Source organism: Muntiacus reevesi, unplaced genomic scaffold (genome assembly GCF_963930625.1).
Source record: "Muntiacus reevesi unplaced genomic scaffold, mMunRee1.1 SCAFFOLD_76, whole genome shotgun sequence".
NCBI lineage: Eukaryota > Metazoa > Chordata > Mammalia > Artiodactyla > Cervidae > Muntiacus > Muntiacus reevesi.
The window spans coordinates 659,708-676,213 of NW_027077921.1; positions in this window are offsets into that span (position 1 = coordinate 659,708).

Below are 16,506 nucleotides of genomic sequence, written 5' to 3' on the forward strand. Positions count from 1 at the left end.
ACGACCTAAATTAAATCCCTTATGATTATACAGTGGAGGTGACAAATGGATTCGAGATGAAATCTGGTAGACAAAGTGTCTACCAGATTCATAAAACTGAAAGAGGTTCATATATGAGTTTATTGAAAGAGATTCATATGTTTTATATGAGTTTATATACGAGGTTCATCACTGGAAAGAGGTTCGTAACATTGTATAGGAGGCAGTGACCAAACTAGTCCAAGAAAAAGAAATGCAAGAAGCTTAAGTGATTGTCTGAGGAGACATTAGAAAGAGCTGAGGAAAGGAGAGAAGTGAAAGGCAAGGGAGAAAGGGAAAGATATACTCAACTGAGTGCAGAGATCCAGAGAATACCAAGAAGAGATAAGAAACCCTTCTTAAGTGAACAATGCAAAGAAAACAACACAATGGGAAAGACTAGAGATCTCGTCAAGAAAACTGGAGGCATCAAGGGAACATTTCATGCAAGGATGGACACCATAAAGGACAGAAATGGTACGCACCTAATAGAAGGAGAAGATATCAAGAAGAGGTGGCACGAATACACAGAGAACAGTACACCAGTCACTGTGGTCACTCACCCAGAGCCAGACATCCTGGAGCGTGAAGTCAAGGGGGCCTTAGGGAACATTACTACCAACAAAGCTAGTGGAGGTGACGGAATCCCAGTTGAGCTATTTGAAATTCTAAAGGATGATGCTGTTAAAGTGTTGCACTCAATATGTCAACAAATTTGGAAAACTCAGTAGTGGCTACAAGACTGAAAAAGGTCACAGTTTTCATTCCAATCCCAAAGAAAGGTAATGTCAAAGAATGTTCAAACTACCATACAACGGCACTCATTTCACATGCTAACAAGGTTACGCTCAAAATCCTTCAAGCTAGGCTTCAAAAGAATGTGAACCTGGAACTTTCAGATGTACAAGCTAGGTTTTGAAAATGCAGAGGAACCAGGGAGCAAACTGCCAACATTTGTTCGATTATAGAGAAAGCAACAGAATTCCAGAAAAACGTCTGCTTCTGCTTCATTGACTGCGCTAAAGCCTTTGAATGTGTGGATGGTAACAAACTGTGGAAAATTCTTAAAGAAACACCAGTACCAGACCACCTTACCTGCCTCCTGAGAAATCTGTATGCAGGTCAAGAAGCAAGTTAGAATCGGACATTGAACAACTGACTGGGAAAGAGTTATAATAAAGCTGTATCTTGTCACCCTGCTTATTTAACTTCTACGCAGAGTACATCATGAGAAACACTGGGTTGGATGAAGCACAAGCTGGAATCAAGACTGCTGGGAGAAATATCAATAACCTCAGATATGAAGATGATATCACTCTAAGGGCAGAAAGTGAAGAGAAACTAACGAGCCTTTTGATAAGGGTTAAAGAAGAGCATGACAAAGTTGGCTTGAAACTCAGCATTCAGAAAACTAAGATCATGGCATCTGGTCCCATCACTTCATGGGAAATAGATGGGGAAACAGTGGAAACAGTGTCAGACCTTTATTTTGGGGGGCTCCAAAATCACTGTGGATGGTGACTGCAGCCATGGAATTAAAAGATGCTTGCTCCTTGGAAGAAATGCTATGACAAACCTCAACAACATACTAAAAAGCAGAGACATCACTTTGCCGACAAAGGTCCGTCGAGTCGAGGCTATGGTTTTTCCAGTGGTCATGTATGGATGTGAGAGTTGGACCATAAAGACTGAGTGTCAAAGAATTGAGAATTGTGGTGCTGGGGAAGGCTCTTAAGCGTCCTGGGACTGCAAGAAGATCAACCAATCCTAAAGGAAATCAACCCTGAATATTCACTGGAAGCACTGATGCTGAAGCTGAAGCGCCAATACTTTGGCCACCTGATGCGAAAAGCCAACTCACTGGAAAAGACCCTGATGCTAGGAAAGACTGAAGCCAAAAGGAGAAGGAGGTGGTAGAGGATGAGATGGCTAGGTAGTGTCACCGACTCAATGAACATAAATTTGAGCAAACCCCAGGAGGTAATGGAGGACAGAGGAGCCTGCCATGCTGCAGTTCTTGGTGTTGCAAAGAGTTGGACACAACTGAGCGACTGAACAACAACTACACCAGGCTCCTAGGATTAAAGAATAAAAATACAGTGGCACAGCAGGCTCAAAATTCAGACTGGCTTCTGTGAGCTGCACGGCACACAGCACGGTGTTTGGCAGCCCTGGCAAAGGTATATTTAAGCATGCATGGAGGCTAGAGAGGGCAAAACTTAAAAAGGAGTGATCATGGATAATTACTGAGAAAGAAAGATAAAGAGGGATGATCATGGACACATCTGGAGAAGGTTGCTCTTGAAGAAAAGGAAGGACAATTCCTTCTTTTCAGAGAAGAGTAAATAGAGAAATGATATCAGGATAGAAAAGATTATACCTCAGATGCTTGAGATTTTTCTCAGGAAAGGAAAAGATCAAGTTATTTGCTATAAACACTTTCATGAAGTAAGACAGAAAAAAAAAACCCCTCACAATCGACATTATAGATCTGGAGGATAACAGAACACTAACTGGTATGAAAACAATCCAAAATCCTCACACAACTGTCTCTTGTATCCTTCAGGGATCAAGATAGTGATTAGGCCTGTTCAGAACTGGGCACTAGAAAGATAAATTGACATAAAGTTAAGTATTCTAAGGTATCAATGATGGGCTGGTAAAAACTGATGACCATGGGATCCTGGTGACTAGGGGAGGCAAATGAAAAGAGCAGTAGGCTAAAGAATTGAATGAATAGACACAATGACGGGAGGGTTCCTAAAGACAGGAAGAGGGGAAGAAAGAGAGAGAGAAATCGGGTTCCATAAGTGTGGAAGAGTGCTTGTTTGTGGTCAGACAGGTCTTGACACAATGCCTCAGGCAATGAGCTACTGCCTAGGGCTGAGCACTACCCCGTCAGCTAAAAGCACAGAATTGAGAGACAAGTGCCTGTAAAAACACGCAGTCCTCGGGTGCAGGAAACAAACAGGCTTACCTGGTGGCGCTAGTGGTAAAGAACCCACCTGCCAACGCAGGAGACAGAAGAGATGTGGCTCTGATCCCTAGGTCGGGAAGGTCCTGTGGAGGAGGAAATGGCAACCTGCTCCAATATTCGTGCCTGGAGAAGTCCCATGGACAGAGGAGTCTGGCTGTCCTGTGGAGACTGCAAGGAGATGGACGTGACTGAAGCGACTTAGCATAGCACAGCAACAAACAAGTGAATGAATCTGCCCGTACAGGAATCAAACACTTAAAATATCTCCTCTCCTTTTAAAATGAACAATTCTATCTCCAAATTTAAGAAATTCATCAAGAGGCTAAAAGTCTACAATAAAGGTTAAGGCAGATGTGTGTCAGGAGGTAGAACAAAAAGTTAAATCTGTCAGGCCAATTGTAACCCACCTGTTAAAAGACTTTTAGCATAAATTTCCAATAAGGCAACAACAGTTTGTGCTTTAGAAACTCTGGAGAGCACCTAGCATGGCTTCAAAAAAAGGATATCACTCAATTTAATTTTAAAAGCTCCACCCATTGCAATCTCAGTGGACACACTACCATTTATACTCATAGCTTCATTTTTCACCATTCTGCTGCTCTTGACACATTATCCAATTACAGGAAAAAATTGGGAAAAATCAGACATGGCAACCTCCACTACCACATCCCTCCTTCAGTTTGCACTTTTTACACCATTAATTCTGACTACTCTTGCCCTAGTAATAAATGAAGAAGAAATGACACTGGCACAATCTAAATTTTGCAGAAAATATCAAGTACAAGAAAGATTGCCAAGTAGTACTAATAACAATTGAGAACCCAAGAAATTTGAGAAGTTTCAAGTTTAAAAAGCGTTTTCTCCATTTCAGTCCTTTCCAAATAAAACAAAGGGCTTGGACAACACAAGATTGTGAAGCTTCAACGGACGATTTAGCCTAACAGTGAATAAAAGAATCACTAAAATCGCTTATCCTTTCTTGGGCTATTACATTTCTTACCCTCACAAAGCCTTCTTTTAAAACCAGGACCACTTCTCAATTCTTTCCCTGGATCTAGTATACATATGTCCCTCCGTCCGCCCCGCCCCCCCCCCAAAAAAAAATTTAGAGACCAAAGACTCGCTGTAGTCAGAAAAGGATTAATTTAGATGAAGAATCACTTGCCGTCACTGGCACCATTCCTCAAAACCATCAAAGTCTCCTGGGGGCTGGATCCCCCCGACAAGATGAACAAAATCCACTGGCGTCTGGATAGCAAGCTTTTCTTTGTAAGTCTATAAGCCTGGGAAAGCTTTCCAGACAGTTAAAAAGACTTCTCAAGGAAGCAAAAGGTCGAGACCAGGAAGATGGGGAGGTGACTAAAACAGGCAGACGACCCACCCACCTAACGCGAAGGAGGGACCGCTTGCAAGGGCTGACGCTTCAGCAGGAGGCAGGAAAGGTTGCCCAGGGCGGCCGGCGCTGCGACCCCCGGCCCCTGCGTGGGAATGGAGGGCACGCAAAGTCAGGGGCCAGCCGGAGGCCTGGAGCGGGGCGCGGAGAGGGGGCGGGACGTGGAGACAAAGCAGCGGTGGACTCCGGCTGAACACCACCAGGGTCTGAGCCACGGCGGGGCAAAGCCGAGAAAGCTTTGCCCCAAGAGGAGACACCGAAGCTTGCAGCTTCACCCACCTGCCAGACGCTCGCCCCGCGGACAGAAGCACAGACGCAGCCCGGTCGCTTCTTCTCCTGCCGGACACAGCCCCTGCCGCCGCCGGAGCTCCGGACCCGACAGCACAGGGCGGTAGCGAAGTAGGCAAAGCGGCGACCGCACTCGAGCAGAAGGGGGTATACGTAGGGGCGCCGGGCGGCTCGGGAAGGCAGCTCTGTGCTTGACCTTCCTCACCGGTGGCCAACGGCGCTCCCTGGGAACAGCATCCCGCCTCGGCCCGCTGCAGCGGCCGGGCTTCCTGCGGCCACAACCCGCCCCCGCGCTACTCGGCCGCCGCCATCTTGTCGGAGGCGGGAAAGACCGCACTGCGCAGGCGCGCGCCGACGCTGCCGGCTCCCCGCCATAACGCGCAGGCGCGGGGGGCGCTTCCCACCCCACCCCCCCACCCCCACACGCCGAGGCCGTCTTCCGCAAAGCCGTCTGCTCCCTCGCACGGGTGCTGCCAGGCTTAGTGGCCAGCCACAAATTGCACCGCAGCCGAGTTAATAGACCCTTCTGCGCACCTCACAGTCAGTCATTGTGTAAAAACCTATCTTTGTGCCAGGTCCCGGGACAGGCGCTGGTGAAAGATTAGTAAAACGCGGCTTCAGCGCTAACTGCCACTGCTGCTAAATCGCTTCAGTTGTGTCCGACTCTGTGCCACCCCATAGATGGCAGGTCACCAGGCTCCCCGGTCCCTGGGATTCTCCACGAAAGAACACTGGAGTGGGTTGCCATTTCCTTCTCCAATGCATGAAACTGAAAGTGAACTCGCTCAGCCCTCTCCGACTCTTAGCAACCCCATGCAATGCAGCCCACCAGGTTCCTCCGTCCATGGGATTTTCCAGATGAGAGTATTGAAGTGGGGTGCCATCACTTTCTCCGTCCAGTGCTAAAGGTGTTCCTAATCTAGTGAAAAAGGACGGGGATGAACGAGTGATTTCCACAATTCTTGTTTGTTACCTGCACGCCACCTTCGCTCTCTTGCCCCTTTGATTTTAATAACTGAAAACATACCTCTTCCAGGAAGTCCTTACTCTCACACAATTTGGTTAGTTCTTTTCTAATACCTCACCTTACCTCTTTAAGCTTTATTTCATTCATTGTAAATTCAACAAGTAATATTTGAGTTTCATTTATATTCTAGATATGGTTCTAGGTTATAGCAATAAGAAGTATAAACTCATGGGACTTCTATTTTAGGGGAGAGTATAAAACAAACAAACAAAAAAAACAAACTTCAAACAATCAACAAAATAACATTTGATAGTGGTGAGGGATGGGAAGAGGAAAATACCACCAAAGTGAATGTTGGGTGAGGGGTGGTAATTAGCAATCTCTCTCCAGAGTGACACTTGATCTGAGGCCTGACTGACCACGGGGGCCAGAAGCTATGAGAATCATCCAGGCAGAGCGTTCTAGACAGAAGAACAACAAATGCAGCACACCTCTCATTCTTGAGGTGGGAGTGAGACCAGCACATAAAGGACAGAAAGACTAGGGGATGTGGACACCTGGGGAGGATATGTGGGGGGGGCGGGGGGAGGACAGGGGCAGTTTAGGTGGGACATTGAGGCCATGGTAAGAAACTGGATTTTTACCCGATGGCAGCCCCTCCATCTTGCTGACACTGCCAGAACTCCTCCTCAAACACTTCTAGCTCCTGACTGCCTCGCTGGACATGCTGATTCCACTGTCTTGAAGACACTTGCTCTTGTTCTTTACACATCTAGCTTCTCATCTTTCAGGTTTCAGTTTAAATGTCACCTCAGAAAGGCCATCCTTCCTAAACTAAGTATCCCACCTGCCCTTTCATTAGTCTCCATCATTGCACCTGATCATTTCTTTATGGGCACTGAACATATTTTTCAATTATATATTCATTGCTTCTTCACCATTCAGTTCACTAAACTGAACTCCACCAGGGAGGGAAGATGTTTCACTTACTAGTGAATACTCCATGCCTAGCACCATGCCTGGCATGAATGATCACTCAATATGTGTTTGCTGTTTTTAGGAATGTCGAGTTTGTCAGCACTTAAGTAGTCAGTGGTATACTGCATTGTTTTACACTGGTTTTTAAAAATAAATGCAAATCATTTCCTGTTTATATACCCTCTGCTAGACTATAAATAAGAACTTTGGCAGAGAGAGAGAGGAAGAGAATGAGATGAAGAGTAGGTGAGGGGTAGTGGGCAAAGATTGTATTTTGCATATATTTGCAGGGCTGGGAGGTGGAAGGCTTCGATTTAGTGAAGCACCTGTTACATGTGTCCTGCGTTTGGCTTAATGGTCACTACAGCCTTGCTAGGTAGTTATCCTTAGTTTTATACATAGCCAACTTGAGAGAGATTAAGTAACTTGCCTAAGGTCCTACATTAAGAGACAGTGCCAACCATAAAGTTCATGCCCTTCCCTTCAAGAGAAACTGGATTTTGAGATGGGTTTGTTTGGTGATTTGATTCTGTGTCATTAGCAGGCTTTTATTAGCCATTTCAGCCACTGTCATTTAAGAATCCCAATCATCCTGCTGTTCTTGTATAGGATCTCAACAAACGGCCTGATGTGAAATTGCTGTGATATTTTTTTCTCTTTTGCGCTACGGCAGGGTTCATTTTACCATTCCCTCTTCATGTCTCTTTAAAATTTGTATTTCTTTTTATTAATAATGTGTACACATTTGATGAAAGGAAAAGAGGAGATGCAGAAAAATGGGTGCATTTCCTAAATGCTAGCTACATCCCCTTGGTTAGGCTTGTTATTTTATGACTCTTTCATCTAGGTCCCAAGTAATCCTTTAGACATCAAAGACAGTTCTCAGGCAAAGAGTGACAGCCTCATCACAACAATCACTTATCCCATCTGCTCATCAAAATTATACACCAACATTTCCCTCCAAACGGGATGGCTGGGGGAAATTACGAGAAAGGATAGGGTCGCTATCCTGTATCCAGGGCCATTCAGGCTTTATATGAAGGCATTCAGTTTTTTTAATATCATTAACTCATGATAGCATACACCTGTCAATCAAACCCAGTTAGTCCATAAGCAAAGCAAATAGTAGGTGGGAATACATACTTCAAAAGTTTCTTCGATCTTCTATCCCCACTGTAGTAGGACTCCTTCTTGGAATAAATTCTGGAATCAAGGCAATGTCTTTGGTTTCTGTGGGATGCTCTCCTCATGGTTACCATCTGTTGTTGGTTGAATATTCTCCCACTCCTCAAAAGATATGTTGAATTCCTAACCTCAAGTACTCAACAATATGAACTTATTTCAGAATAGGATCATTGCCGATGTAATTAAGTTCAAATGAGGCCATACTGGAGTAGGTGGACCCCTAATCCAATAACTAGTGTCCTTCTAAGAAGTCAGCCAAATGGAGGAAGAGACACACGGGGAGAAGGCTGTTTGATGGCAAAGGCAAAGATTGGTGTCGTGCACCTGCAGCCAAGGAACACCAAAGACTGCTGGCCAGCCACCAAAATTGAGGAAGAGGCAAGTGAGGATTTCTCCACAGATTTCAGGGGAAACACAGTCATGTCAACAACTTGATATCAGATGTAGAGGCTCCAAAACTGTGAGACAATAAATACCCATTGTTTTTAGCTACCCACTTCATGGCAATTTGTTACAGCGGCCTTAAAATCTAATAAACCCCACTCTCTCCTAGTGTGTGTGTGTGTGTGTGTGTGTGTGTGTGTGTGTGTGTGTGTGTGTGTGTGTGTGTGTGTGTGTGTGTGTGTGTGTGTGTGTGTGTGTGTGTGTGTGTGTGTGTGTGTGTGTGTGTGTGTGTGTGTGTGTGTGTGTGTGTGTATGAGGACGTGAAGTAAAGGAAAGAGACTGTCAGGGCTTGAAGAAGAGGAAAGAGATGGGGATGGGCTTCCCACTCCTGTATTCTTTCTGGCAAAACCCCATGGGCAAAGGAGCGTGATGGGCAATAGCCCATGGGGTACCAAAGAGTCTGAGATGTCTGCTAAGTGATGATTTAGCAGGCACACATGCATCCAAAATATCATTTAAGCCTGTGGCGCTGAAATGCAGCTAGTGATGCATTACTAGAGTGGGTTACCATGACCTCCTCCAAGGGATCTTACAACCCAGGGATCAAACCCAGGTCTCTTGCATTACAGGCGGATTCTTTACCATCTGAGCCACCCAGGAAGCACTCAGTTCAGTTCAATTCAGTTGCTCAGTCATGTCCGAATCTTTGCTACCCCATGGACTGCAGCCCACCAGGTTCCTCCGTCCATGGGATTTTCCAGATGAGAGTATTGAAGTGGGGTGCCATCACCTTCTCCGTCCAGTGCTAAAGGTGTTCCTAATCTAGTGAAAAAGGACGGGGATGAACGAGTGATTTCCACAATTCTTGTTTGTTACCTGCACGCCACCTTCGCTCTCTTGCCCCTTTGATTTTAATAACTGAGAACATACCTCTTCCAGGAAGTCCTTACTCTCACACAATTTGGTTAGTTCTTTTCTAATACCTCGCCTTACCTCTTTAAGCTTTATTTCATTCATTGTAAATTCAACAAGTAATATTTGAGTTTCATTTATATTCTAGATATGCTTCTAGGTTATAGCAATAAGAAATATAAACTCATGGGACTTCTATTTTAGGGGAGAGTATAAAACAAACAAACAAAAAAAAACAAACTTCAAACAATCAACAAAATAACATTTGATAGTGGTGAGGGATGGGAAGAGGAAAATACCACCAAAAGTTAATGTTGGGTGAGGGGTGGTAATTAGCAATCTCTCTCCAGAGATGACACTTGATCTGAGGCCTTACTGACTACTAGGGCCAGAAGCTATGAGAATCATCCAGGCAGAGCGTTCTAGACAGAAGAACAACAAATGCAGCACACCTCTCATTCTTGAGGTGGGAGTGAGACCAGCACATAAAGGACAGAAAGACTAGGGGATGTGGACACCTGGGGAGGATATGTGGGGGGGGGGGGGCGGGGGGAGGACAGGGGCAGTTTAGGTGGGACATTGAGGCCATGGTAAGAAACTGGATTTTTACCCGATGGCAGCCCATCCATCTTGCTGACACTGCCAGAACTCCTCCTCAAACACTTCTAGCTCCTGACTGCCTCGCTGGACATGCTGATTCCACTGTCTTGAAGACACTTGCTCTTGTTCTTTACACATCTAGCTTCTCATCTTTCAGGTTTCAGTTTAAATGTCACCTCAGAAAGGCCATCCTTCCTAAACTAAGTATCCCACCTGCCCTTTCCGTAGTCTCCATCATTGCACCTGATCATTTCTTTATGGGCACTGAACATATTTTTCAATTATATATTCATTGCTTCTTCACCATTCAGTTCACTAAACTGAACTCCACCAGGGAGGGAAGATGTTTCACTTACTAGTGAATACTCCATGCCTAGCACCATGCCTGGCATGAATGATCACTCAATATGTGTTTGCTGTTTTTAGGAATGTCGAGTTTGTCAGCACTTAAGTAGCCAGGGGTATACTACATTGTTTTACACTGGTTTTTAAAAATAAATGCAAATCATTTCCTGTTTATATACCCTCTGCTAGACTATAAATAAGAACTTTGGCAGAGAGAGAGAGGAAGAGAATGAGATGAAGAGTAGGTGAGGGGTAGTGGGCAAAGATTGTATTTTGCATATATTTGAAGGGCTGGGAGGTGGAAGGCTTCGATTTAGTGAAGCACCTGTTACATGTGTCCTGCGTTTGGCTTAATTGTCACTACAGCCTTGCTAGGTAGTTTTACTTAGTTTTATACATAGCCAACTTGAGAGAGATTAAGTAACTTGCCTAAGGTCCTACATTAAGAGACAGTGCCAACCATAAAGTTCATGCCCTTCCCTTCAAGAGAAACTGGATTTTGAGATGGGTTTGTTTGGTGATTTGATTCTGTGTCATTAGCAGGCTTTTATTAGCCATTTCAGCCACTGCCATTTAAGAATCCCAATCATACTGCTGTTCTTGTATAGGATCTCAACAAACGGCCTGATGTGAAATTGCTGTCATTTTTTTTTTTCTTTGGGACTCTGGCAGGGTTCATTTGACCATTCCCTCTTCATGTCTTCTTAAAATTCGTATTTCTTTTTATTAATAATGTGTACACATTTGATCAAAGGAAAAGAGGAGATACAGAAAAATGGGTGCATTTCCTAAATGCTAGCTGCATCCCCTTGGTTAGGCTTGTTATTTTATGACTCTTTCATCTAGGTCCCAAGTAATACTTTAGACATCAAAGACAGTTCTCTGGCAAAGAGTGACAGCCTCATCACAACAATCACATCTCCCATTTGCTCATCAAAATTATACACCATCATTTCCCTCCAAGCAGTATAGCTGGGGGAAACTATGAGAAAGGATAGGGCCGCTATCCTGTATCCAGGGCCATTCAGGCTTTATATGAAGGCATTCAGTTTTTTTAATATCATTAACTCATGATAGCATACACCTGTCAATCAAACCCAGTTAGTCCATAAGCAAACCAAATAGTAGGTGGGAATACATACTTCAAAAGATTCTTCGATCTTCTACCCCCACTGTAGTAGGACTCCTTCTTGGAATAAATTCTGGAATCAAGGCAATGTCTTTGGTTTCTGTGGGATGCTCTCCTCATGGTTACCATCTGTTGTTGGTTGAATATTCTCCCACTCCTCAAAAGATATGTTGAATTCCTAACCTCAAGAACTCAACAATATGAGCTTATTTGGGAATAGGATCATTGCCGGTGTAATTAAGTTCAAATGAGGCCATACTGGAGTAGGTGGACCCCTAATCCAATAACTAGTGTCCTTCTAAGAAGTCAGCCAAATGGAGGAAGAGACACACGGGGAGAAGTCTGTTTGATGGCAAAGGCAAAGATTGGTGTCGTGCACCTGCAAGCCAAGGAATACCAAAGACTGCTGGCCAGCCACCAATACTGAGGAAGAGGCAAGTGAGGATTTCTCTACAAATTTCAGGGGAAACACAGTCGTGTAAACAACTTGATATCAGATTTAGAGGCTCCAAAACTGTGAGACAATAAATATCCATTGTTTTAAGCTACCCAGTTCATGGCAATTTGTTATAGTGGCCTTAAAGTCTAAAACACCCCACTCTCTCTTCGTGTGTGTGTGTGTGTGTGTGTGTGTGTGTGTGTGTGTGTGTGTGTATGTGTGTGTGTGTGTGTGTACGTGAAGTAAAGGAAAGTGACTGTCAGGGCTTGAAGCATAGGAAAGAGATGGGGATGGGCTGCCCACTCCAGTATTCTTTCTGGCAAAACCCCATGGGCAAAGGAGCGTGATGGGCAATAGCCCATGGGGTACCAAAGAGTCTGAGATGTCTGCTAAGTGATGACTTAGCAGGCACACATGCATCCAAATTATCATTTAAGCCTGTGGCTCTGAAATGCAGCTAGTGATGCATTACTGGAGTGGGTTGCCATGCCCTCCTCCAAGGGATCTTCCAACCCAGGGATCAAACCCAGGTCTCTTGCATTACAGGTGGATTCTTTACCATTTGAGCCACCAAGGAAGCACTCAGTTCAGTTCAATTCAGTTGCTCAGTCATGTCCGAATCTTTGCTATCCCATGGACTGCAGCATGCTTGTCCATCAACAAGTGCTGGAGTTTTCTCAAACTCATGACCACTGAGTCGGTGATGCCATCCAACCATCTCATCCTCTGTTATCCCCTTCTCTTCCTGCCTTCAACCTTTGACAGCACCAGGGTCTTTTCATATTAGTCAGCTCTTCAGATCAGGTGGCCAAAGTATTGGAGTTTGAGCTTCAAAATCAGCTCTTCCAATGAATATTCAGGACTGATTTCCTTTAGGATGGACTGGTTGGATCTCCTTGCAGTCCAAGTGACTCTCAAGAGTCTTCTCCAACATCACAGTTCCAAAGCATCAATTCTTTGGTGCTAAACTTTCTTTATAGTCCAACTCTCACATCCATACATGACTACTGGGAAAACCATAGCCTTGACTAGACAGACCTTTGCTGGCAAAGTAATGTCTCTGTTTTTTAATATGCTGTCTAGCTTGGTCAAAATTTTCATCCAAGGAGTAAGCATCTTTTAATTTCTTGGCTGTAGTCACCATCTGCAGTGATTTTGGAGCCCAGAAAGATAAAGTCTACCACTGATTCCACTGTTTCCCCATCTATTTGCCATGAAATCATGGGACCGGATGCCATGAACTTTGTTTTCTGAGTGTTGAGCATTAAGCCACCTTTTTCACTCTCCTCTTTCACTTTCATCAAGAGGCTCTTTAGTTCTTCTTCACTTTCTGCCACAAGGAGGGTGTCATCTGCATATCTGATGTTATTGATATTTCTCCCAGGAATCTGGATTCCAGCTTATGCTTCATCCAGCCCAGGGTTTCTCATGATGTACTCTGCATATAAGTTAAATAAGGAGGGTGACAAGATACAGCCTTGACGTACTCCTATTCCTATTTGGAACCAGTCTGTTGTTCCATGTCAGTTCTAACTGTTGCTTCCTGACCTGCATACAGCTTTCTCAACAGGCAAGTCAAGTGGTCTGGCATTCCCGTCTCTTTCAGAATTTTCCAGTTTGTTGTGGTCCACACTGTCAGAGGCTTTGGCATAGTCAGTAGAGCAGAAATAGATGTTTTTCTGGAACCCTCTTGCTTTTGTGATGATCCAGCAGATGTTGGCAATTTGATCTCTGGTTCCTCTGCCGTTTCTAAAACCAGCTTGAACATCTGGAAGTTCATGGTTCACATATTGTTGAAGCCTGGCTTGGAGAATTTTGAGCATTACTTTACTAGTGTGTGAGATGAGTGCAATTGAGCAGTACTTTGAGCATTCTTTGGCATTGCCTTTCTTAAGGATTGGAATGAAAACTGACCTTCTTCAGTCCTGTGGCCACTCAATTTGCTGGCCTACTGAGTGCAACACTTTGACAGCATCATCTTTTAGGATTTGAAGTAGCTCAGCTGGAATTCCATCACCTCCACTAGCTCTGTTCATAGTGATGCTTCCTAAGGCCCACTTGACTTCACATTCCAGGATGTCTGGCTCTAGGTGAGTGAGCACACCAAGGTGATTATCTGTGTTGTGAAGATCTTTTTTTGTACAATTCTTCTGTGTATTCTCGCCACCTCTTCTTAACATCTTCTGCTTCTGTTAGGTCCATACCATTTCTGTCCTTTATTGAGCCCATCTTTGCAAGAAATATTCCCTTGGTATCTCTGATTTTCTTGAAGTCATCTCTAGTCTTTCCCATTCTATTGTTTCCCTCTGTTTCTGTGCACTGATCATTGAGGAAGACTGCCTTATCTCTCTTTGCTATTCTTTGGAACTCTGCATTCAAATTGGTGTATCTTTCCTTTTCTTGTTTGCTTGTGGCTTCTCTTCTTTCCTCAGCTATTTGTAAGGCCTCCTCAGACAGCTATTTTGCCTTTTTGCATTTCTTTTTCTTGGGGATGGTCTTGATCCCTGTCTTCTGTACAATGTCATGAACCTCCGTCCATAGTTCATGAGGCACTCTGTCTGTCAGATCTAGTTCCTTAAATCTATTTCTCACTTCCACTGTATAGTCACAAGGGATTTGACTTAGATCAACAAAAATTTACAACAAAAGTCACTGTTGTAAAACTGATATCACCCAACACATTAATAGAGCTACATAGAAGAAAAATATTATCATGCCGAAGGTGATGAAAAGACGCCTTAAAAACTCAATGCCCATTCTTATTGAAAATACTGGATATAAAAGCACACTTTTTAAACACAATATATTTCAGACCCACAATAAGCCAGCACCACCCGATGAGGAAATACTAGATATACTATATTACTAGAGTCAGGGAAATCCCCATTTTTACCACTGTTACTCATTTTTATCAGTCAACACAGAGAATGAAATTAGAAAGGAATACTACTGGTAGGGGTACAATTAAATAACTAGAATATCCAAAAGAACCAACTAAATATTACTACAACAAGATAATCTAGTAGTTTAGTCAAGTGCAAAACATAAAGAAATCTTTCCTTTATATGTACAAAGAGAAACCAGATAAACGATAAAATGAAAGAAAAGATCTTACCTATAATTTAAAAAAAAACAGGCATAAACTGAATAAAGAGTTCAAAACATGTATGAAAAAAACTATGGAACACTTCTGAGAGACACAAAGGTAGATTTCAACAAATGGAAAGACATATCTTGCTTCTGTACTAAAGATTCAGTAGCATAATGATGTCCTTTCTCCCTGAGTTAATTTTACATGGTCCCCAAATAAATACTATATAAAAAAATTTTTTTTATTTTGTTTGCTACAGCTAGACAACTGGAAAGAAAAAACAAGCAAAAACAAGGGAAAATATGAAGGGAAGAGCAAGAGTATTCCTATGACATATTAAATAATTGCTGCAAAGCCATTATAAGTAAAAGAGTATGAAGTCAAATGTACTGTATCAGTAAGCTAATGTCTTAGCTCTTATCATTATACTGTGGATATATAAGATGTTAACATTAGGAGAAACTAACTGAAGGGTACATAGGAACTCTCTTATTTTTCTCTTTTATAAGTACAAAGTCATTTAAAAATAAAAAGACTTTAAAAAGCTATGATACTGGCAGATCAACCAAGGGAACACATTTTTTTAAATTCCAGAAGTATATGAAAAGTTAGTCATAGTAAAGGTAGCATCTCAAAGACATGTAAGAAGATGAACTTGAAATAAGCGGCAAGCATATGACCCAGCAATCCCACTTCTGGGCATACACACCGAGGAAACCAGATCTGAAAGAGACACGTGCACCCCAATGTTCATCGCAGCACTGTTTATAATAGCCAGGACATGGAAGCAACCTAGATGCCCATCAGCAGACGAACGGATAAGGAAGCTGTGGTCCATATACACCATGGAATATTACTCAGCCATTAAAAAGAATTCATTTGAATCAGTTCTAATGAGATGGATGAAATTGGAGCCCATTATACAGAATGAAGTAAGACAGAGAGATAAAGAACATTACAGCATACTAACACATATATATGGAATTTAGAAAGATGGTAATGATAACCCTATACGCAAAACAGAAAAAGAGACACAGATGTACAGAACAGACTTTTGGACTCTGTGGGAGAAGGCGAGGGTGGGATGTTTCGAGAGAACAGCATCGACACATGTATATTATCTATGGTGAAAGAGATCACCAGCCCAGGTTGCATGCATGAGACAAGTGCTCGGGGCTGGTGCACTGGGAAGACCCAGAGGGATCGGGTGGAGAGGGAGGTGGGAGGGGGGATCGAGATGGGGAACACATGTGTATCCATGGCTGATTCATGTCAATGTATGACAAAACCCACTACAATACTGTAAAGTAATTAGCCTCCAACTAATAAAAATAAATGAAAAATAAATAAATAAATAAGTGGCAAGGGCAGCAGGGCAGCCATGAGGAAGCATAAGACGGCACCTATCTCTCAAACTGCACATTAGGGTAAGTTATAGAAGAAACAGGGGTTCAAGTGCTAACAACATCACATGGCATTTAAATTACAGAAGAGAGTTCTGTTTGTAATTAAAAATACTTAAATGGAACATACCCTCTTCCAAGGAGGCTATTATAGAGCAAGGAACATTTTAATTTCAACTTATTTGTGAAAGGGTAAGGCACATGGAAGGCTTGTTGGACCTCTGAAATGATTATGTCTATCACTACAATAGGGTTAATAAATCAAGTTCTTAGGTTATATCAAACAAATGGGACAGGTTTTTACTGGGAAAAAAGCATAACTACTTTTAATTAAACAGGATACATCCATGAAGTGGAATATTACACTGGCATTAAAAATGAGGTTGATGTACAAACA